Consider the following 21,952-nt stretch of genomic DNA (forward strand, 5'->3'; position numbering starts at 1 on the left):
TATTCGAAAACATCAAGCTAAAATACTTAAATACATATTATCATGCCATAGAAAGTTGCAACCATTGAACTAGTGGTATTTCTTTCCTCTTTGTTGAAATGGAATCATCTCCTTCCTTCTCTCTCGCCCCCAAATTATTTCTTCCTCCAAAATAACCCACAATTAACCCACTTCCCTTTCATTCAGACGCAGTACTATCTCCTTTCTCCCTATAACCCGTATAAATGCCAGCCATCGATCTCGGGAAGAGTTCATTGAATCGCAGTAGCAATGTTATTACAACACCTGGGTTGCGATCCTGAGCTGATTTGCTGGGAAACTATATTTCCATTGGAACAAACAGGCCTTTTATTTCCAAATAATCTTGCTCAGGCTGAAAGGAGAGGATACAGGAACATCTAGAGCCTGACACATCATTTGAACATTCCTTCATGCACACAGGCTGTAGGGTCAGACCACAAATAAGAATTGCATTTGGAATCTACAGAGGAGTGTGGGGGAGGCAGCCAAGAGTTCGATACATGATAGATTCAACGTTTGCACAGGGAGACACTGCATAACTTTATCCTGTTAAAATGGTAATCCTGCTCATTAGCTGGAAAGTGTTTGTGAGAGGCAGAATATGACAACTTGCACCTGTGCAGTCCTGTAATTATCTCCCTAGAAACTGTACAATCAGCGTTTGCTGCGATCTGCTGTCACAGACATGAAGGAGGATGGAAGAAAACAAGGAAAGATCCCAAAGCCATCCAGTACCAACAACATCATAGGAACATCAAGAATAAAATGGTCTCTGTTTACAAAGTCAATGTTTCCAAGGTAATGTTTGGAAGCCCAGCAAATTTCGCAAAAAGGGAAGAATTCACTTACTGTAGATGCCCTTCCATTGTCCCGAACCTGTTGCAATTAAAAAGAGAGAGAGAAAAAAATATACATGAAGAAACCCTTTTGATAATGTTGCATTTCAGGTACTGAGGATATTGATCGTGATTTGGAAAACCTGTATCTTGCAGCTTTCTCTCTCTATCCATGAACAATCTGGAGGACACAGGCACTGCCTTTAAAGGCGAAAAATTAGCACACATTTTCTCATTGGTGATTCTCCATTTTTGTTTATGATTACTTATTTGTTATTTTGATGATGATATATGATGGATGGTGATTTGAAAGAAACCAGCCAAATTAAATTTTTAGTCAAACGTATCTTATCATTTTAAAGGGGTTTTTGACTATAATTTTTAACTCTGCATCTACACAATATTCTATCTGTAGCAGATTTCCTTCCCAGGGGCATTTTCATTGGGATCATCCCAATGTGACAGAAACCTTACCAGTGTACAGAATTCCTGAAGCCTCATAGCCACCTATTTATTCACTTATCTCAATTACTTTAAGATCCACACTCTAAAAGTCAACACTATATTCTTAACATGACCATATAATTTCTGTTGTCTTTCTTTTCACAAACATGTAAGCTCTATACATTATCACACATGTGGAGGCAGACATACTTTTTTTAAAAAAAAAAGTTTACGAAGAGTAGTAACAAAGCTAATTAATTTATTCTTTCAAAAACCATTTCCTTTACACCATCCATCCTGTGGCTTGCATTAGCCTTGAGAAGGGCTATGTAAATATAAACACACTGAACACTTTAAGTGAGTCACCATAATTCCATAATTTCTTGTACCTTTGGGTCTCAAGGGTTCCCCCTCCCTCCCCTGCCTTCCTTCAGCTTCCTCCTAGAATAACAGGGCCATTACAGGGATATCTGTGCAAATGAAACATTGAATAACCGTTCTAGCGGGTTGGTTTCAATAATAATAGTAATAATAATACAACAACGCGATTTACTGGCAACTCTTAACGTCAACAGTTGAGCTGTGTCTGTTGTTGTTGTTGCTGTTTGTTTTTTGTTTTGCTTGGAGCAAATTTGATTCAAAGCTATTCCTATAACATATCCGCGTTTCCCTGGATTTGGTCTAATCCTTCCTGTATCAAACGGGCAGCAAAGTCACCGGAAAAACTCGCTCGGGAAGGGAGAGGAAGAAGAGACTTACTGTAAGCTTTCCCAAATGGAAGAGGAAGGAACTCGAGAGAAGAAAAGGATCTCCTGACGCTTGGATTCAGGCAGAGGGCTCCTGGCTACCACTTTCCCCTGTCACTGCCTTCCAGGAACTAAAGCATCTGCACTTGTATGCTCTTAAACTAATTTATGGTGGGAATTATATTTTGGCTTGTCAACTCTCAAGCCATAAAACAAAGTTTATTGGAATCACGTGCTTCGAAAGAGCCACTCAGGACTTATCTCGACGGAACAATAAATAACCTCCAGCTTTAAACTTTTATTCACTTAAATAAAGAGGGCCTGGAAGAAGAAGAAAAAGAGGAAAAGGTGGGGGGGGGGGTGCGCGGCGGCGGCGACCCTGTGTGCTATGAGATTTCAGTAGACGAAAATAGCAAGGATCGTGCACGGGAGGCGTGAGTGTGCGTGTGCAGCACTTAGGCCAGGCTTTTACAAAATAGTTGTACGAAGAAAGTGTCTAACTCAGTCTAACCCAGCCCTTAATTGCTTTTGAGGAAAGGAACGTGTGAATTCCGCTGTGAGTGAGTACCGATTCAAAGTTTATTTGGATGAATATGTATGGGGAGGGGAGGGGAGGGGAAGGACATTTTAAGCAACCCTGAAAGTTCATCACGTCTGTGAGATCCTTTCAACCAACCACCGCCCCCACTCCCCACCCCCCTACTGTCAGGTCCTGGACACTTTGGGTGAAGCCAAGGCTGCGATGCACATCCCGCTTACTAGAAAATAACCCCATTCAAATTTATAGAATGATGATGATTTTTAATGAGTATGGTGTAAACGGTTCGTGACATCCTGAGCCGGGCAGAGATGTGGATTTCTGTTCCCTAAGTAATTGCTGAAAATGGATCCCTCAGAGGGGGGCGGGGGGGGTAGCCGATATTGGAACCGCCATGTTCAGAAGCAGTGTACCTGTCTGAATAGCAGCCGGGAGGAGGGAGGGAGGCTGTCGCTTTCCGGTCTTGCCGAGCAGCATCCAGCAGGGATCTGGCTGGCCGCTGTTGGAGGCAGAATGCTGGGCGGCGGGATCCCGCCCAGCAGTTGTGAGGCTCTTATTGTATGTCGCCTCTTCTAGGGCTCTCCCCCAGCAGAGCAAACTGTTTCAAAGCGCGCGCCTGGTGGGGTGGGGAACAGGACTTGTAAAAGTGGCAAGATGGCTAAGCCCGATTCCTGTCGCCACCCCCAGCCCCCCTCCCGAAAACTTTGATGGCTGAAACTTTAAGGAGGGTTATAAAGCAATAAAAGAAGTCTGGTGTGAACGAAAGGTAGGATGAAGGGGGAGGGGGGAGAGAAGGACGGGTCAGCGAGCCAAAGTGGATTTTAAAGAGACTTCATCTTAAAACACAGGAAGTCAAATGTCCCTGGGAAGGAATCACCTTTTGCTTGAAAGGCTTTGCTTATATATGTATTTATTTATTTAAAATATTGGTAAATGATTCTCCAGTTGTGTAGGTCCATAGGAGATATTGACTGAATTCATGTCAATAATACTCCAAAACTATTAAAAGAAACACACACAAAAGAACATTCTATAATTTAAAAAGAGCAGACAGAATAATAATAATAATAATAATAATATAATTTCCTGCCTTTTTGCCTCTTACAAGGGATCCAAGGCGGCTTACATGGTTTCCCCCACTACTTTTTATTCTCACAACAACAACCCTGTGAGGTTGACAGTCAGTGACTGGCCCAAAGTCACCCAGTGAGTGTCATGACCCCGGGTCCCAGTAGAACACTCTAACCACTACACCATACTGCCTGAATCTTTGACTAGAGAAGACCCGCCCCCCTCTTCCTGCTCTCATCACATGAGTCGATCTTATTATTGCAGGGAAATTATTTTTGAACAGTACTCCAAGTATGGATGTAGAATAGCTGCGTAGCTATAACGCTTAGGTTCAGAGGGAAATACCCTGCATCGTTTAGGTGAGTGGGACTTCTGTCATCCGGTGATCAGGACTGAATACACGACAAAAGTCAACATTCACTCTGTGCTGACATTCACCTGATGGAAACACTGGCTTTTTCTTAAGGTTGGCTTGGCCAGCATTGAATCCCAGGAATCAGTTGAAAGGGTTTCGATGTTGACATATAAACTAGGGGTAACCACCTGGTGCTTCCAAGTGTTTTGGACTACAGTTCCCATACCCCTTGATAATTGACCATGCTGGCTGGGGCTGATGGGAGTTGTAGTCCATAACATCTGGAGAGCAGCAGGTTGTTTACCCCTGTTTTAAAGGAACGCCTACTCAGCCATCATAGACACGTGACTCAGAAATAAGCTCTGTTGGAAGCAAGTGAACTAACATCAAGGGAGGGACGGGGATGAGACTTCCGTGTAATGGGCTGTATCCACACATTGTCATGCCTGGGACTTACGTCAGTCATGATTTCAATGGCTCTATTCTAAACATGATGACGTCTGAATACAGCCCAATGTGTAGGGAACCCAAGTGTAAATTAGTTTGGTCCAAATACTTGACTTTAAAAGACGCCTGCATCTGCCTCTAAACCCAAGTGTAATCCTTTTCCACGAAGAGAAAGCAGGTTCTAGTCCTTCAGCCACTTACTCTAAAGTAGACCGTTTCAAATCCCATTGTATTCTATGAGACTCCTTCAGGAATACCACATGAACAAATACTCAGAAGACTGGCTATTTTGTGCCCCTACAAGTTTGTAAGACGATCAAATAACGCTATTTTCTAGTAAAAGTTAGAGCCAGTCTAAGGAATAGTCGATTCTGATTTCTGCAGAAATGAAGACTCAAACAATGCAAAACTGAAAGCTCAAAGAAACTTTCCCAAGCAACCGGGAACTCAAAAAAGCTAAATACAAACAAATCTTCCTGGAGAATGGGTTCGGAACAGGAAACTGTAACGAAGCTGTGTAGTAAGACCGTTGGTACACTGTGAACTGAATAGTTATTAATCTGGAATACTACTTGCATTAAAGCCCTTTTAAACACGATCTACTTTATGTGCATTGACTGACACTGATGGATTGGATCAGAGTTGTATGGAACTTATTTTCAGATAAGCTTAAAGGATTGTCCATCTAATTACAGTAACTTTTTTTCAGCCAACAAATTTAATTTCAACTAAACCTGTTTAAATCAAAGCACTCCGAATTAACTAGGTTGTGAAAGGGGCCTAATCTACACCAAGCAGGATTTTGCACTATGAAAGTGGTATGAAAGTGATATATAAAAGGCAGGAGCCACACCAAGTGGTGGCATGAAAGAGGAATATGGTATGTGTTAATAATGGGTTCCAAAAGTTGTCAGTGCACTTCAATACCGCTATAAGTGGTAGTGTGGCTCCTGGATTTTATATACCGCTTTCATACCACAATACCCTGCTTGGTGTAGATTAGGCCAGGGATTACTTTTGTGGTCCATGCCCCCCCAACCCGCAAAAAGAACAAGAAGAAGAAGAAGAAGAAGAAGGAACAGATTAGAATTATCTCAAGATAGACTAGGATCCCAGGCCTTCCCCTCCTCCCCCCACATGTGAGGTTTAGTTTTAAACAACATCTAAAACAAATCGAAGATAAAGTACACAGGAATTTTCCTTTCCCACTCGCATGGACAGCAATCACACATGGTAGGAAGGCTCAGAGGTCCCCATGAAAGGATGTAATACCCCCTGATATTGAAGCATGCGGCTAGGAAATACATTCCTCTGAGACTTACTCCCAAGTAAGTATGGAGAGGATTACAGCCTCTTACATGGAAGCAATTTCCATTGGCATGCCTGGGACTTTCTTCGAAGTAACTGAAGTAAAAGATTCCTGCATTGAGCAGGGGGTTGGACTCGATGGCCTTATAGACCCCTTCCAACTCTACTATTCTATGATTCTATGATTTCTAGGCTACAGGGTTTTGTCTCTAGAGAATGGGAGTAGGGGTGGTTCTCCTGTCCCCCACTATTGGCAGTAGACTATAAGTCTAAGATCTTAATTATACCCAAAATTTCAGAAAACCCACAGCCCAGTCAAGTCGATCTTGACTTACACACTTAAGAGTCTCATTGACTTAAGGCCTATTGATTTCAATGAGTCTGTGTTCTAAGTATGGCTAAGTCTGAATTCCTCTCATAGGATTTAGAGCAGTAGTTTGACTCCATTGACTTCAATGACACTTGTATTAGGATCCACAAACACTGTTTTGGCTGGAATGCTGGAATTGGCTTGCATGCAGGATTCCAGGTGTGGACATTGCTCTCAATGCGGCTTGCTTTCATGACACATCCCTATAAGTCCAATGGGTTGTTGATCCCAAGTGCAATGACATTGAATCCTGTGGACATATTCTCAGCATCAGAACTTGTGGGGTGCATCCAATGTTATTCCTATTTACAGTAGACCCATTGAAATGAATGGGTCAAGTCAGACAGTCCTTTCCTTTGAATATATTCTAAAGCAGTCTTCCCCAACATAGTACTCTTCAGATGTTTCAGACTACAACTCCCATTAGCCCCAGACAGCATGGTCAATAGCCAGGGATGATGGGTGTTGCTGTCCAAAACATCTAGAAGGCACTGTGTTGGGGATGGGTGTTCTGCAGAGAAGGAGCCTTCTGAATCCTCATTTGGTGATGAATCTAAATGTGTAGCAATCCCTTGGCAAAGGTCTTTCAGCTCAGGAAAAAAAAATCCTACCAGAGGTCTCTCTGCAGTGGTCCCCAGGTTCAATGACATCCGAGACCTAAGCCAGCTTTCCCCAATGTGGAGCTCTCCAGAAATTTTGGTCTCAGCCCCAGCCAACATGGGAATCCTGGGAGCTGAGACCAGTGGAGGCTGGTGGGTCTGATTTCAGTAGGGCTGTGGTTACATTTTGGGTTTCAGTCAGAATCAGCCAGAACTCTAAAGGGGCCATCCAAGGTGTTGGGCCCTCTTCCTGAAATTGTTCAACACCTTGGATAGCTCTTCTAGAGTTCTGGCTGGTTCTGACTGAAATCCATAATGGAATCACAGCCCCACCAAAATCGGAGCCACCAGCCTCCACTAGTTGTAGCCCAAAACGTTTTGTGGGCACCAGATTGGGAATGGCTGTTCTCAGCAGGCATATAAACTGCCCAGGCTAGTAGACTTAAGAGAGGGGCTTGGCTCCTGCCTTATTGGCCTAGTTCTCACCAAGGTACCACTTCGTAGTTCAAGGCCTAATCTACACCTGCATGCCTTCCACGATGGGTGGGGGAAAGATCTCAGGCATTCCAGCTTCCGGGATCGTTCCCCAGGGTCTAAACACCAGCATGTCATCCCAGAAGTGAAGAGGGACATTCCGGTGTGGCATTTTGTTTTGGTTCTTTTTGAAGAAGCAGACATTGCACAATTGCATGGGCATGATCCTGCACCAAAAGTAAGCTTATTTTTAAAAACAAACAAACCTGGAAATTTGGCACTGAAAACCCACCAAGAGCCATCCCAGGGGTGGCAAAAGTCCCTGCGGAACTCTGTGCCCATTTGGGGAGCCCCACTATTTGCAGGGAGGCAGGACAACACCAGGAATGAACACCACATCACCTACGGAGCACCACATCACCCACATACCTCAGGGTTGTCCCAGGACTGCGGGAAAAACCCAGTCCTAGTTATCCCGGGACAACTGAGAGCTCATCCCTGCTTGACCCCAGGATCACCTGTCATTTGGATGCACAGGGATGATCTTGAGCCGACCCCGGGATAACTGGCTGGTGTAGATTAGGACCAGGTCACATGATTGAATGCTCCTCCTCCAGCCAAAATAAATTGTTAAAAATCTTGCATATATGGATTTAAATGGCTAATCTATGGCCCTTCTCTATGACATCTAGGTGTTTTGCTTTGTTTTAAGGCAGAGAATTTTGTTTGTAGGAAGGAGCGTTTTATCATGCAGTCTTTGAAATTGCACAGCCCAGAAAGTTTGCCACCAGTGCTTTGTGACACAGAACCAGTACAATGCACCATCTAGCATATCCTCCCAGTGCTTTAAGAGGCAAATTGCTTGCCTGTCTCTAGCTTTTGCACAAGGTGAATATCTCACCTTCATACACTTTTCATATAAGATGTAGTAGAATGCTTTAATTTAAGGCTGGCCCAAGGCATTAGGCTGGCTAAAAATCAAGATGCATAATATCCAAAGAATATAAGAATACAGTAGTGTAAGTCTTATTGCTTGAGATCTACCAGACTGGTTTTGCTCATTTTTGTTTTAAACTGAAGCTTGAGCAGTGCAGACAAGCAGAAAATTGTGAAAGTTCAAAAAAGTTCAAAGCGCAAGCTTTAATATTAATTGATTTCCTTTGCACCAAACAAGCAGGGCAGCCCCTCCACCAGTGGGGTGACAGACAGTCCTGTTCAGCCAATTGGTTTGGTGTGAAGGCGGGCACCACCAGTGGGGAGGGGGAAGGTGACAAAAGTGACTAATTGGGGTGTGTGAGAGAGGGGGCAGAGCTATGGTGCATGCAAATTTCAAGGGGATTTATTATGTATGGGCAACATTTGCATTATTCATGAACAAAAAAGCAGGAAAGGAACAGGACTGCTAGGGCCCATGGCAACACAGGCTTTACATTAGTAATAAAGTAAATTAGGATTTGCTGACTTTTGACTACAATCACTTCCTCCTGATCTCAGATGCCCACTGGGAACGTGTTATCTAGCAATGAAGAAAAGGCACTTTGTACATGTTTAGAGACAATCAAGTCTCTCCATTTTCTTGATTCTGGGCCTTGGCACACCAAAGAAGTTCCAGGGGTCAGCACTATTTTGCATCAAATGAAACCCTGCATGGCAATGTTTGGTGAATATAGATCAGCTGCTAGTTGTGTCTCTGTTTTCTTGAAGAAGCCACTAAAATGTTGCTTTTTATCAGCCTTTTTGTTAAAAGTAAAATAAAAAGCTGGGGGCCTACAACTGGGGAAGTGACAAGCCATTAACCCAGTGGTCACCAAAGGTAACATCCTGGGGGTCAGGAAGGATGATTTTTCACAGAAGAGACAGTAGTATAGTGGGAGATCCCAGGTTCAAATCCTTATTTTCACTCACTTGGTGAACCTGAGCCAGTCACAATCTCTGAGCCGCAGGGTTGTTGTGAGGCTAAAACTGAGCGGGGTGGGAGGAGAGAACCATGTACGCAGCATTGAGCTCTTTGGAGGAAAGGGAATATAAATCTAGCCAGTAAGTAAGAAATGCAAATTAAAACTAAGTGATGCAGATTAAAAGAAGGGACCGCTTGTAGGTACGCAGAGAACTTTGAGATCCATTTCGGAAGCTTCCTTTGAGAGGCAGAAAGAAAGGCATTAGGAACCCGTTTTTGTTTTTCTGTACATGGTTCGTACCAAATCAAAATAAACTCATACTAGGTCGTGACCAAAATGCCAGCACAAATTACTGGGGTATTTCTCAAAATGATAAGTGGTGTATAAGAAGTCAGTTCAGCTCTTTTGCATTAAGCCCCACAATTCAAGATAAATGCCTCCAGTGGAAATTGGCAAGAGGTTTAATGCTCCGAAACCACAAAAGGAGGAAATAAGGCAAATGAGCTGTAGGAGGAGATGACGTGGGCCTTTCATTAATGTGGTCAAGGATACATCAGCAGAGAGGAAATGCAGAGAATTCTCAGGTGAAAAATCAGAGCTTTTGAAAAATGGTTCGGTTCAAAGCGGATTCTGCACTATGAAGGGCGTTAAAAAGGCCCGGTGGCTGAGAAGGCACGTGCAGAGGAGCTGCGCTTTGATTCCGCTTCCTTGCAAAGGAGCAGAACAAAAGTGAAACCCTCGAAAAGGAAGATCAAGCCAAAAATCAAACTCTTGGGGTAAATGCAAACGAGATTCAAAGCTAAGAAGTAGGAAGTGTGTCAGCAAGGATGCCCTCCAAATGCTGTTGGACTACAACTCCAATCAGCTCTAGCCAGCATGGCCAATGGTTAGACTTGGTGGAAATAGTTTTGCAAAACATTTGATGAGCACCAGCATGAGGAAGGTTGATATAGACATTTAGCTGAAAATAAGCTCAATGGTTCTCAGTAAAAAATGCTTCTGGGCATCGATGCTTCTGGATTCCAGCCTGAGGAGAAACCCCAGACCCCAAATGTACATTCTGGAAATCTGGTGTTCCCCATGCACAACTGCTACTATTGAATTGGAATTGGGGGAGAGAGAGTCTTACTGAATCTGGCTAATTTCTTTTATTTAGATTTCCTCTGCGGCATTGCATTTCCCCCCTTTCAACACAGAGTTCTTTTACCCCCTACTTTAAACTACATCATTTAATTTCATCCATATCGACACGAGAGACTAAGGCCCCAATCCTAATCACAATTATTAGGAGGTAAATCCCATGGAACTCATTGGGGCTTACTTCTGAGGAACGCCCCCCACGACTGCCATTCCTTGGAAATAAGCTCCAGCGAGATCATTCACCTCTGACGAAAGGTGCAGGATTGATCGGACACGGTTCTGTAGCAGAATGTAGGTCATACCTAAGTCGGTTTTTCTAGTGGACGAAGTTCTGTCGGGAAACACTAGGCAGGTTTTGAACTGCACAAACCTCTTCCTCGTTTCAAGAGCTAGCGAGAAGATTTTGGTGTAGCTCCCAAACTTATCTTGTTTGATTAGCATACATTTGCTCGGATTGTTCCATTTTGTGTTTCTCATCAAAACTGGCATTTCTTTTGGAATCTGGATCCTAACGATTCAGCTCCTGATGGGCGTTTTTGGCGACCAAGACCACTTTATGAGAACAAATCGAACTGCTTGCTGAATTAGACTAAGGCAGCCTTCCCCAGCCTCGTGCTCGCCATCTGTTTGGACTACAATACCCAGCATTCCTGACCACTATCAACACTATCTGAAACTGATAGGAATTGAAGTCCAAAGCATCTGGAGTGCACTAGGACGGGGAAGGCTAGACTATGGTCTATCAAGTCCAGCATTCTGACTCCAACAGACCAATGTTAGCCCCATTCATTTTAATAAGTTTACTCTAAGTAGGACTAACACTCTAGGCTTTAAAAACTAACCATCTGGGCATGAGAGTGATGCCCTTCCTATGTTCCAGCAGTCTTCCTCAATCTGGTGCTTTCCAGGTGTGTTCTTGAACTATAACTCCTATCATCTTCAGCCAGCACGGTCATCTGACCAGCAGTGGAGGCTGGTGGCTCTGACTTCGGTGGGGCTGGAAATCCATTCTAGGTTTCAGGCAGAACCAGTCAGAACTCTAAAGGAGCTATCCAAGGTGCTGAATCAAATTTGGGCCTGGGTTCAGCACTTTGGATAGCTCCTTTAGAGTTCTGGCTGATTCTGACTGAAACCCAGAATGGATTCACAGTCCCACCAAAATCAGAGGCACCAGCCTCCAGTACTGGCTGGAAAAGTTGGTAGTTTTAGTCCAACACATTTGGAGGGCACCAGGTCGGGGTGGGAGAGGGAGACTGTCTTATAGGAACTTCCCCAGCAGCTGGTACTCAGAGGTATGTTAATTCTAAGCTTGGAGGTTTCAGAAATATAGTGATGCCTGACCATCTCAGAGAACTGGCTAAAAATGAAACTGACAGTAAAGCAAGTAGTGGCAGGAAGCGTGGTTAGGCAGACGCTTGAAGTCAGGTGCTCGGACCCAGGCGTGGAGAGGGATGGAGACGAAGAGGCTGGACAGCGACCTCTCCGTTGCGCGCACAAATGGTACTTGCTTAAGCAAAAGGGAGGCACAGGAAGAGAAAGGACAGGATGGTTGTGTGGCACAGAAGGTCACGCGAGGACAAGGACTTGTATCATGACTGTGGAAGGTGAACCTCGAAAGAGTCCAGTGAATGGGGTTCGGGTGGGGCAGCAGACGGAAAAGAAAGGCCAGGCGGGCAATTTGTTTTTATCACCTCCTTTCGGGGAGACTACAAGCCAATGGAAAAAAGGACTTTTGAGAGGAATGGCTGCCATTTCGGGGGCCGACAGACATCAAAGAGAAAGCAAAGGAAGCAGGAGCAGAACAACATCAAAGCCCCAGACAGGTTATGATCCGGTGGAGTAACTAGCTGTGACCACTTGTTTACCACGGCACAAAAGGCCGTCTATACAGCCTCATAAACCGGCTGCACTTGAGGAGGGAGGTGGCTGGACTCGCTGGGCACCGGTCTGTGGGAGACCCTGGGCGGAGCGTGGGATTAGGGGCCATTTCGACAGTGAGCTTTATGGGTAGCTGTAACACACCCTCCGTCTGGTCTACCGAGGTCTGCCTGCCCTACAGCCACAGGCAGGTGGGTGGAGCAGCAGCAGCAGCTGCAGCTGTGTGGCAGTCAGAGACGTAGCTGCATGGCGATTCCCACTGAATTCTATGGGTTTTCCATTCAAGGATCAGGCTGTGAAGTTCACCAAGGCTTGGCAGTTCCTGACTGACCTCAATAGGACAACCTCGGCAGGTCTACATTACCATCTCAGGCCAGAGACATGTGGAGGAGGAGTTCTGCTGACTTCAGTTGGGATTTGCTCCCAAAGCAGGCTACATGAGATTGCAACCTTGCAGCTGCATCTCATTCATGTTTTCTCCAAAGTGAATTCCATTGACTTCAATGGGACTTGCAGCGCAACCCTCAGCAAGTGTACTCAGAAGTAAATCCCACAGAGTTCGGTAATCCAAAATCCACAGCTGGCCAATAGCTTTATTAGGTCCAGCCAGAATTCTAGAAAAGTGGGCAAGCATTCAATTTCTCCAGAACGCTTCGTCAGGCTAGATCAGCTTCCCCCAAACTGGCGCCCTCCAGGTGTTTTGAACGTCAACTTCCATCAGCCCTAGTCAGGGTGGCCAGTGATCAGGAATGCTGGGAAGTGTAGGTCAAAACATCTGGAAGGCACCAGATATTGCGGAAGGCTGGGACAGATGGTACCAAAAGTCTCGCCTGGCCTGAGCAAGAGTTTTGGAGAATTTGAAAGTTTGCACATTTTTGTAGAATTCTGGCTGATCCTAATAAAGCTATTGCCCAATTGTGGGTTTTGAATCCCCCCCAACCCCCCATAGGCCACCATGGGTATCTTTACTTTTAGAATTCAATATGCAACATTCCCCGCTCAGTGTGTACAGGATTGCAGCCGCAGTAACTCTCTCTAGGTCAGAGCTAAGAAACAGAATGGTTTGGAATTAGTTTCATCTACTTAGGCTTCTCCCCTGCCACCAAAAGAAATGTGGGTACTGTAGTTCTTTGAGAACTTTAGGGAAGTCCTGGACGCTCATGGAACTACAGTTCCCAGGATTCCCAGGTTTCTAATTGTTTTAAAGTGGTAGTTTAAGCATGTACCTACTCTGACCAGATAGAGGGGCCCTCTTCCAAAATTCCCCTATTTTGATCTCTTGTGACCCTTGCTGGGGTGGGCGAGAAGGACATGCTCTAGTCCACAGATCTAAGGTTTCGTGTCCATTTCTTCTTGGAACTAGCTGAAAAGTTAAGAGGGAGAAAGACAGGCTTCCAATGTCCTTGAAAGGAAGGCTCTGCAGTTCTTAAAGACGGTGGGTCCCTGCACTGTTAAAGATCTCGCTGTGTGGCTGAGGGCAGGGTCTTAAGACACCAGCGCTGCGAGGCTTGTCCTATAGCGCCTTCTTCTGGACAAGTGGCCAGACAACAAAGTGAGTCAGGAGTGGGCGGGTGGCGGGGGAGGTCTCCTTGCGACAGGTTCCCAAATCAGATATAACGGGATTGGCGGGGTAGGGGAGACGAAAGGAAATGGGCGATTGTTAGAGACAGGAGGGAATCCCACCTGGGAAGTAAGTAGGATGAATTCGCGCTCGAATCTAGGGATTCTTAGACCGCCTTTCCCTACCACCCGACTGCTTTGGACTGCAGCTCCCATCAACCCCAGACGGTACTACCAATCGCTAGGGATGATGGGAATTATGCCCCCTCATGCCATCTAGGGCGAACCAGGTTGGTGAAGGCTGTCCTGGAGAAATCAGTGTGTTCAGAAGCTTGATTCTATTAGACTGTCACTTCAGAGTAAAAAACACACACACAACCTTCCACCCTAAGCCCAGTTATATGTGTCTGTGTGCAGGACGGCAGCCTTAAGATTCAACGGATCTCTCTCCCGCTCCCGCTCCCGCCCTTCCTTTTAGGTAAAAAGTACATACACATAATGTGAAATAATACTATTTAAGGAGGGGACTCGGTTCACTAAAAGACATGCCTGCTTCTCCTTTGAATAGGTTTGCTTCAGCAGAGTGTTGAGCAGGAAACTCATTGCTGTACTGTGTTTTGTTCCTTGATACCCGAATGGCCCGGCTCACGTTCTCAGAAAATGCAACTACGATTGTTTAAGGGACGACAAGGAGGGGAACTAAAGGTAGGCATGTAGGACTGCGCTTGCTGCGGTCTCGGTGGCCACGCTGCGTCCAACACAGGACTGCAAAGGGACACAATAAAAGGAGGAATCTGAGCAAACAGGAAGGCAGGAAACGCGGGCGTCGTTCCAGGAGCAAAACGGGCCTCTAAAGCCAGTCAAGGCGCGCCACCACATTCTGGCATCCTGAGTAGAGCCATTGCCTTCAATGGTATTACTCCAGCAACCAGTCAGTTGTCTGTTCCGTTCTGCTCAGAGCGAAGGAAGGCCATTTCAAGAGCCAGAGAAGAGCAACGGGGCAGATTAATCTTTAATAGGGTCTGATAGAGAGTCAAAGGGCTGATACACCAAATAACAAAGAATCCCACACCAACGGGCAGGAAATAGTCACTACTCCTAGCTAATGGTCATAATCCAGTGCCATTCACGTTAAGCCAGGCCTAACTCTAGGTTGGTCAGGGGCTGCTGCTGCAGCTGTGTGAGACCCACCTGCAAGCCGGGAAATCTCATTGACAGGGGTTTCAAAAACCAAAAAAAGGACTGCAGAAGGTCTTTGTGACCCACCCAGAGAGCTTCAGCTATTGGGCGGTATAAAAATGTAATAAATAAATAAATAAATAAATCTCATCACCACCAGTGCCAGGATCCCATTCTGATGCTTCGAAATGGACTGGCCTAAAAATTATTATTATTATTATTATTATTATTATTATTTATCAAAGTTAGGCTGATTCATTCCCAAAGTGTGATTTTGGTCAGCTTGCTGGGCAGATTTACTGACCATCCAAGAAGTTAAACCCAGCTCACCCACCTACCCGCTCCTTGATTTTTTGATCCATCCTGCACTCGAAACAAGAGAAAATGGTGGGACAACCAAGTTAAACGAGATTTCATCACAAAGGGCTCTGAAACAATGCAGCGTTTCCCCATCTCCTAAATGCCTGACGCACCTCTTCTTCTTTCCACCGTAACCTACTCTCCCCTTTCCCCCGTGGGACCTGAAAGAAACCCCTGTTGCTCCAAGGAGGTAAAGGCTTCTCCTGCAACTCACGCGTGTTTCTTGGAGGCTGCCTGTGTTGCTTCCTATTTGGAAGGCTTGGAGCAGGAAGACACCCCCCCCCGCGCCCTCATGCAGCCAATTAAACTAGCTATTTCATGATAGTTCCTTGCTAGAGACAGGCACGTTTTCAGAAGTGACTCTGGGGCGAGGTGTCTTAATTAGATCTTATCTCTTATCTCTAGGCTGACGTGCTGCAGTGTCTTGAAGCTCTACCCCTCGGCCAAACGAAACGTTTATGGCGATTCCTTTTCCCCCTTCACTTCCTGTTTTTAGCTCCAACACTGGCAGTAAGAGCATTCAGTGCCGCAATGCAGCAGAGCTGTAAATACCTTTAACAGCTGCCTGCCAAACAAGGAGTGAAATACTGTCTTTGTTCGGTTTCTCTCTCCCACCCCCAGCTCCAGGATCTCATAAAGCAGCCCATGAGAAATATATTTCACTGGAAAACATTCACACACACACACACACACTGGTTAAATAATAAACAGAGTGGACTTCTTTTTCAAAAAAATACCAGAGTGCAAAATATATGCGTTGAGTGTTATCCCCGTTACATGCAAATAGTCAGCAGAACGCATGATCAGCACATGAATTTGTGGTTCTCCACCAGCGAAATTACCCCCCAAATGTTGGGTTTGTTTGCCTTATACAAACTGTTGCCTTGTTTTCCATTTTAAAGGAGGGGTGATTTAAATTCTCCCCGTTGTTCCTTGGGAACATTTCCCTTACTTGGTGAATAAAACGTGGTCCTAAGGGGCTCGAGCTGATGTGTGAATTTTATGAATCCTCTTTTTTAAATAAATAAATAAATAAATAAATAATGAAATGAGTTTTGGCAGCACTCTGAACTCAAACCCTCCCGCAAATTCAGTGGGTTTCTGGAGCTTGAAAGCTTGCTATCGTTGAACTGGTGGTACTTACTACCTACTGAACACTGGCCAGATGGCCAAATGATAGGTGTGCCTATAACTGCAGTCTAAAGTGGAAAGATATTGTCTTGAAATGAATGGAACATTCTTCTAACGAATGGAACGTATTTAGAAACAGGATTCTAGGCACAGGGGGTTTAAAATCCATTCCTCTACCCACTTAAGCCTAATAAGTTGAATATATTCTGCTTCAGTCAATTAGATGTGTATAGGGGATTTTTATTTTTATTTTTATTTTAAACTGCATCTTTAAATCTGAGTACTTTATCTTAATTGGGATATGGACTGGGATGGACCTGCAGTTGAATAAACCCTATTACAAAACAGGTGTGAAAAGTAACATTTTGCAATCACACCTATCTACAGTCTGAAATGTTCATCCACCTTAGCTATAATAAATACAGTACAATGGCTACAGTTTTGGGGGAGGGGAGATGCAATTGAATAGAGGAAAAAGTGGGCGGACTTTAGTAATATGAATATTTTTTGTTTGGAATGCTTTGTGACTTTCTGCTATGAACTGTAGCCATTAAACCGTAGTCATACAATCTTGTAATGGTTTCTTTTAACTCTCCTATCTATACTGGTCGTTTATAATTAAGAAAAACATGTATTCTGTAGAGATGACTGAAAAAATATAAAAAGTGAGGTTCAAACGATTATACGATGACTTACACCTCATGAAACAGACAAAATGAAGTATCTACTCATTTTCAACATAACGTGTGAATGTACTAACAAGATAGAAACATAATCCTATATCCATTAACCTCTTTAATCACTTCATAATTTATAATATCTTATATAGGAATAAGCACACAAAATGGGTACAGAAACAACATCGACTGTGTTATCTACCACATCATGCAAATCCGTTTTCAGTGAGATAGCAAAATAACAGACCTTCTGGTAACAGGTAATTAGTTTTCTTTTGAATGATTTTTTGTTTTGTTTTGTTTACTACGGAGAATATGCAGAGTCATGTTTTAAATTTCAAGAAATGAAGACTGCTAAAGCTAAGGGACTGCAAAAGATTTTGGGGGCAAATTTAATATAGTACAGTCTGCCATCTTAAGCATGCTTAAGGGTAAGCCTCACTGAGATAATTTACTCATGCATACATAGCAGGAAGCTGAAAGGAAGAATGTTCATTTTTCTCTCCCCAAAATTTTTGCCATTAAAATAAACACGTTGGGTCCTCAAATTACCCCCACACACTCAGGCGATAGATAGATAGACAATCTCCATTTCATTCAATCAGGCATCACCTTTATAACACGTTGATTTTGGTTTTTTTAAAAGCCTGAGCAGTAGTCCGATGTATCACAACTAGTAACCTACAGAGAATTTACGCCAGAAGCAGCTGCATTGCTATCAGAGAATCAATGCCTGCCTCATTGCAGCCATATTGGCGTCTGTTTAGATGGCACACGCATTAGCGACCACCACCGGAACACGTCCACATGCGTCTGCTCGTTATAACAATCTACACAATATTTTAATCGCCCTGTTAAAGAATAATAATAAAGTAAAATAAAATCTGTCACACGGAAAAACTGGCGAGGAATCACACAGGGCATCCCGGAAACGGTTCACGATCGGAGAGAATTATACAAGCCAAGCCAAGCGTCCCACCCACCCCCACCCCCACCCTCATCCCCATCCCCAAAAGGAGAGGTTTAACGAGACCCGTCTGCTTTGATCCCTGCAAACCTTTGGTCTCTCTCTCCGCCTGGCAGCGAAAATTCAAAGCAGGCTCGGTCTGTGCAGACATCTCGGCGTGTTTAGCCAGACGGAAAGGGAACGGCTACCCAGCTCCTCGATCGCGTTCCTGCGCCTTAGCTTGCCAAGGGGTGGTTTGGATTCCCCCCGCGTAGACCCCACGGGCGCTCCCTACAGCAAACCTGGCCGCAACAGTGCCCTGCCCGGCTCATTATGAATGGCCCGGATGAGGGAGGCGAAGCCACCTGTTGGCAATTAGTGGCATGCGGGTGGAATGCCACGACGAGGATAAAACAGGGGTGGGTGGGAGGGAGCCCCGCTAGAAGCGGAGTGACATCTCCGCTCAGATAATTCTGCGGGTGTTTTGCTTCGTGTGGGCTATTCTGTCTCAGGAGGAGGAGGAGAGGACGCTTGGGTTTCTTCGATGCCTCTCTTGCCTCCCAGTCCTTAGAGCCTTGAAATCGCCAAGCGCCAAAGTCAAAGCCCTTCGGCAAAGTAGCCCCTCTGAATGGCAGAGCAGCCGGACAGGTGGCCCGGGAGCTGCGCAGAACCTCTCCCCGCCACCCCGCCACCCGCGTTGCGCTGCGCCTTGCTCTTGCCCAAGCCTGAGCGTCTTCCTCTCCCCCTCCCGCCCCCACCACTTTCTTTTATGACTTCTGGAGTGCTGCCTCCGGCGCCTAGGCGAAAGAGAAGCCCCTGCAGCCAGGAAGGCGAGTGGGGAATGGTGATGATGATGATGATGATGATGATGATAATAATAATAATAATAATAATAATGGTGATAATAATAATAAAAGAAGAAGAAGAAATGGAAGGAAACGCCTTACCCGTTCGTTGCCTCGGTGGAAGGGTGAGGCGGCCAGGCGCATCCCGGTAATCCATTGCGAGTCGCCTTCGGTGGCAATCCGAGCCCCGTGGCAATAAGAAAAGCAAAAGGCGACGGGGCAGGTAGGGCTTGGAGGAACTGGAGCTGGCTAGATAGATAAACAAGCTGCCTCGCTGGCAAAGACAAGGAAGCTCTGCCCCCCCTCCTCCTCCTCCTCCTCCTCCTCCTCACCTCCCCGCCCATCCTCCTCCTCCTCCTCCTCCTCCTCCGCGCCTCCGTTACGGCTGGAAACTGACAAGGCAGCGGAGGCGAGCGCGTGTGTGTGCGTATGTGTGTGAGTGTGTGAGTGCGTGTTGTTTTCAAGAGCTGTGGACTCGACTGGATCGGTACCCACACATCATAGCGAGCGTAATGCAGCTCATCGGAGACAAAGGTTAGGAAAAGAAGGTCTGAGGCTCTGGGAAAGTCAGAATGCGGTGTGTGGGGGGGATTCGCCAGGGAAATCAGGCAGGGAAAAGATTGGGGGGCGGTGGGGAGGCCGTGCGAGCCATCAGCGCTGGCACATGACTAGGCGCAGCCAATGACGTGCCCAAATAGGTCGTAAAAGGTCTATTACCGAGTTGTAAATTTTCTTCAAACAAAAAGGAATTTACTGCAATTCCTTGCGGATTTTTTTTTACACAGACCGATACAAACGCATTGCCCCTCCCCCGTTTGTTTCACTTCTCTCTCTCGCTCGCTCGCTCTCCCTCTCTGTCCACCCCCCCCATTTCACTTTCCACACCACCAGCTACACCATCACCACTACGTTTCCTTTGCCTCGGCCTGAGCTGCGGTATTCTGTTGAGTTCTGCCGAATGGCGCGGTTAAAGTAAATAAATAAATAAATAAATACATAAATATCCCCAGGGGAGACATTCCTAGAGAGGCGACGAAGTGGGGGGGGGCAAAAACACTGCAGAGGAGACAGTGTATCCTCATTCGATTCTTCTGTGCAGTTATCCCCCAGCCCAGCCCAAACACGGAGAGGCCTGAGTCCCCTGTTCGTTGGTGCGCAAAACCTACCCGAAGTGTGTAAGCTATTTGGAGTAGAACAAAAGGATGAGCAGGATAACCCCCCTGGCCACCTCTCCCTCTTTTTCCCATGGCTTCCTGGCCACCCGAGTTAAAATTTTAGCCTGCTTCATTCTGACCGCCTTTGCCTAGTTTTCCAGATGGAGGGCGGGGAGAAGACGGTTCCATTAAAAATAAAAACCTCCACGAATCTCGCATCTAGCTTCCTTTGCAAAGGCAGAGGCAGCTCGTGAAGGCTCCCCATGCATGACACGATTTCGGGGACTGGCTGTTTCTGGTCGTTCTGTTCGAATGTACATTTCACGGTGTTGTTCCCTGACTCCGTATGGAGGCGCAAATAAAACCCGTCAGCTTTATGGGTGTCTCTTCCTCGTTGCAGGAAAAGGCCTCCTCGAAGATCTTCTGGCCCTGCAGATGGGATCTGAGCAGGAACAAACGAAGGCCCTCCTTGGCTGCGCGACCATCGATTTGGAGCGTTCGAGAACGCGCCGGGAATTCTGCGCTCCAAAGACGTAACCGTGCGCTGAACTGGATCTACTACTGCAAAGGGCGGGGGAGGGGGTGGGGGAGACCCAACGTCATCTCAAAAGTTAGAACTGACTTTCCCCGAACTTTTAACTTGAGGCCTGTCAAGCCTCAACCCACAGACAGGCACCCAGACAGGCACCCCGGCACATTATTCCGCTTTATTCATCTGTTTACACAGCCCTACCATTTCTTCTGGAGAAGTAAGTCTCGCTGACTTGCAGCTAAGTAAACCTGTGTAAGATCACGCCGTGGACATTTGTTGACATTTTACAGTTGGCCCTTGGTTTTCTGTGCAACATAACAAAACAAATAAACAAGCAAAAGAAAGAAAGAAAGAAAGAAAGAAAGAAAGAAAGAAAGAAAGAAAGACAGACAGACAGACAGACAGACAGACAGACCGACCGACCGACCCCAGGCAGCTATTTGAACCCAATTACAATATTTGGAGGTTAAAGTGCGATTGAAACCGATGGCACTTTCTCCCAAGGAAGATATTAAGATGGGATGGATAGAAGGATCCACTCATGTTTTTACTTGCTCCTAGATCCAGGAAAGTAAGCGAGCAAAATCTCCTTTGCCTGTTTTTTGCTGCCTTCCTCTGTAAACTAGCAGTCGCCATTAAAAATCATGAATTGGATATTTCTGGGCCATATTGTGGGATTAGTCTGTAAGTGCTTTTTGTATTTAAAGCGAGGGGTTCTGACAGGTTCAGACTCGCTTGGGGTTTATTTTCAATTCAGTAATGTGATTGGGATCGGTTTAAATGTCTATAATTCCGGTTCGTTGCCTTACAGGAATGTAGACCAAACAACCGCAAGCAGAATTTCGTCCCCTTACCAAAATGGCCGCTTCCTTAGACATCAACAAAACCAGGAGCTTCTAGGCGGCGTTACCTTTGATGGCATTAATTAGACTCACTATCCAGGACGACCAACGATTTGTGGGTGACTCTGTCACTAACTTGGGCTTATACCTTTCTTAAGGAGAACGCGTGTGAGCAAAACATATGGACTTCCTTCCTCCAAAGGCAAATTCTATATCTTTAGACGTTTTGACTCCGTTTTCGAATTAGGATTCGTGAATACCGGGGTCATTCTCTCTCTTTCATAGTTGGAACTGGTCTGAGAGACGCTCCAAAATGGCCTCTCCCTCCGCTAGTAAGAGGCTTGCAATCGCCTGAAGACTGCAGTCCTATACATACACACTTACCTGGGAGTCAGTTCCACTGAACTCAATGGGGCTTACTTTTCAACAGAAGTACATAGCTAGGCTGGCACTGTAAATCAACTAAGATTTGCCTTTCATGGAGAAGGGGTTTTATCCATTATTTGTAAAGAGATTGAAAGGGTTTAGATATCTTTACGTGGGGAGGAGCGGGGCGGGTGGGGAGGATCACAAGCCCTTCCTTATATGGGCTCCGGAGATT

At 45.5% G+C, this 21,952-nt stretch overlaps 1 protein-coding gene across 2 annotated transcripts in view; it reads right to left on the bottom strand.

Annotated features, from left to right (window-relative positions):
* Positions 1-19,094, bottom strand: part of HOXD3 (homeobox D3) — a 52,761-nt gene extending 33,667 nt beyond the window's left edge. Inside the window, exons 1-2 of one of the 2 annotated variants that reach the window (XM_063116348.1) lie at positions 18,926-19,094; positions 871-897 (exon numbers count right to left, since the gene is read on the bottom strand). The gene's annotated coding sequence lies outside the window, so the exon portion shown is untranslated. Of the gene's footprint in view, positions 1-870; positions 898-18,089; positions 18,196-18,925 lie in introns of those variants that run through there. The other variant, XM_063116349.1, reaches the window with a different exon arrangement.
* Positions 19,095-21,952: the final 2,858 nt, after the last annotated feature.

The sequence above is a fragment of the Elgaria multicarinata genome, chromosome 2 (genome assembly GCF_023053635.1).
Source record: "Elgaria multicarinata webbii isolate HBS135686 ecotype San Diego chromosome 2, rElgMul1.1.pri, whole genome shotgun sequence".
In the NCBI taxonomy this organism is placed as follows: domain Eukaryota; kingdom Metazoa; phylum Chordata; class Lepidosauria; order Squamata; family Anguidae; genus Elgaria; species Elgaria multicarinata.